The following is a 2,720-nucleotide window of genomic DNA, read 5'->3' as shown; positions in this document are numbered from 1 at the left end:
TCTCAAGCAATTGCATGGGGGAGAGTGCACACAGAAAGGGATTCCCCCTTCCTAGGCAGGTCTCCGCCAGATAAACAATTAGGGCAAGCATTTATACCTTTTGTTGCATACAATAATGATCAACAGCCGCGTCTTGTTTATACATATTCCTTCCTGATATCTTACTTTTCTCAGCAGTTCCTGCTACAGTCTGCGTTCCATTCTTATCTAACACAAGGTCAAAACAGCATCTCTTACAGTTTTCCCACTCACCCAGGCCCTACCTTAAAGTCTCGCGTTATTAGAATTAGCCTGACTCTTGCTCTATTCCTAAGAAAACTAAGATGTCTGTGTTCAAATTCCCTTTATCCCTTTTTCCACTTCCACACTCCCCTCTTCTGTGCTTCCAGCACAACTATCAGTCTTAAACCTCCATTTTCATCAAACCTTGTATTGCTGATTCTAGATCAAATGGTTCAGCCTCATGGGTTTTGGTCGGATGCGACGACAATGCATGGTTAGTATGAACATAGAAAGTGTTGTTATTATTACATCCTTTACAACAACAATAACATAATCCTAAACTGAACAACAACAATAAAAGCATTAACATTCCCATTGTAATAATATGATAGGGTTGTTATATAGCCTTAATCACAAAACTCAATACATCATAATTCGTACATAAATTAGACACTCTATAGGCTGTATGAAAGGCATACTTTTCAATGTACTTTTTCAATATATTTTGGAGCATATTAATTTGCCCTTGTAATTCAGAGATTTTCTGGACCTCTGGTAGGAGTGAAAGCAAATGTTGGAACCAGTCAGGTACTAAGGCAGTCCAATTAAAGGGTATCTGAAACCTAAGGGCTGAATGTAGAATTCTGTCCGCAGGCCAATAAATAATATAATTGCCCGCAGCAGTGGTGAGATTAAAATATATGTCTTGCAAAGTGGTGGCCTTAACATACACACAGCTCTCATTAGCTTGGAAAAGCAGGTGTCCTGTCAGGGTAGTTCCTTGTCCCATACCCTCCCAACAAACTTTGTCATGAACAGTGACAACTTCCCCTGGCTTCAGTTTACGTACACACTGAAGCTGTGGGGATTCTAACTGCCAGAGTGTCCACTGACTACCTATCCCTATCCAAATGTCAGGTGTTATTCCAGGAGCACTGACTATAAATAGATTAGGCATAACAGGTAGTTTAATTTCCCAAATGTCTCAGTGAATTATCCAGTCCCACAGGCATCCTCCCCATGGACCTGGGAGGATTCAGTATGTGGGAGCCCACATCCCTCCAATCAGCCTGTATGCTTGGAAGGAGCACTGCGAACGTCTGCACTTCCACCCAGAAAATCTCCAAGTATGTCTCCATGGCCACAGATCAGATGATACTCCTAAACTTTCAAATTAACCTAATGCATATGCCTAGAGAGCTCAGCCAGGACTTTGTAGAAGAAGTCACTTGTGCATTGTATGAGTGAGTGATTGGGAATCCAGGACTTCCGTGGTTCAGAACATATATCTTCACTGCCCCCTAATACTCCTCATGCTTAGCTCTCATAGCACTTTTCATCTGTAGATCTCAAAGTGCTACACACAGAGTGTAAGTAATAGAGCAGTTCTGAGAAAGGTAATTCTGTTTCATGGAGCATTTTGATATTATAAAATTTGGTTTTATTCTGATTAGCCATGAAAAATAAAAATGTCCACATGCTCCATGAAAGGTAATAGAGCCTTAGCTCCAGGTCAGTCTGGTTGGTGGGCTGCCCTAGAGCCACAGAACAAGAAAGCCCTGGGGTCTGTAGTATTAATTTAAATGCAATAATTTAATAATAAAGGGGCCCAAAGAATCAAAGGTATTAACATGACCCTGAAACTGTCCAACATTAAACAATTTTAAACAAGGTTCAGGGTTTGATATACAGAGACTTCAGCCTGCTTAGTGCCACAGCAAACACAATCCTTGAGCTATATCAGTAGGCCTTTTTGTTTGGATTAATTTAGTCACCTGTCTCCCTTTTGCACCTTTTCCCATCAACATTTGTTTGTATACGCTATTGTGACGTTTTATGAACTTTCACTCACTTTTGACGCTTACAATTAGGGTAACTTTGTAGGTCCAATTATTACCACAGATCCCCAACTCTGAGGAGGGCTGCCCCAGTGCTATAGACCCTGGGAGCCCTGCAAGGTCAGGTTGCTCTCATGGCTGTCAAGTTCCTGACTCCCTGTCTGTTGTCCAGGTGGGCCACCAAGAAATTGGGTGCCTGGAAACCTGGGGTGCCAAGAAGCTGGGTGATTGAGCTGGCAGGAAACCAGGAATTTTTCAGGTTTCCCTCGGATCCCTGCCTAGTTTCTGGAGGAACATGATCGAAATTGACATGTCTGTGAGGAACATTTTGGTTTCAATGAATTGTCAAATTCTGACAAAAAATGTTTCATCAGAATTTTACTGGCCAGCTGCAGTAAGGATAATTAATCCCATTTTAGAGCTGAGCAAATTGATTCACAGAAGAATGAAGTGTCTTCCTGGTCTCCTGATGCCTGTTCAGTGCTCTGTCCACTGAACTACCCTGACTTCCCATCTCTCTCTCTCTCTGAAGATTGAGAGGCTGCTGCTTTCCATCACCATTCAATATGTAAGGTTTTATAAAATACTAGTTTAGCATAAACAAGTTTTGATATTCAGCAACTGTTTTCTCTGTGAAGCTCATAATTTGCATAAGGCAGA

This window comes from Lepidochelys kempii, chromosome 12, assembly GCF_965140285.1.
Source record: "Lepidochelys kempii isolate rLepKem1 chromosome 12, rLepKem1.hap1, whole genome shotgun sequence".
Taxonomy (NCBI): Eukaryota; Metazoa; Chordata; order Testudines; family Cheloniidae; genus Lepidochelys; species Lepidochelys kempii.
This window is presented reverse-complemented; position numbering follows the sequence as displayed.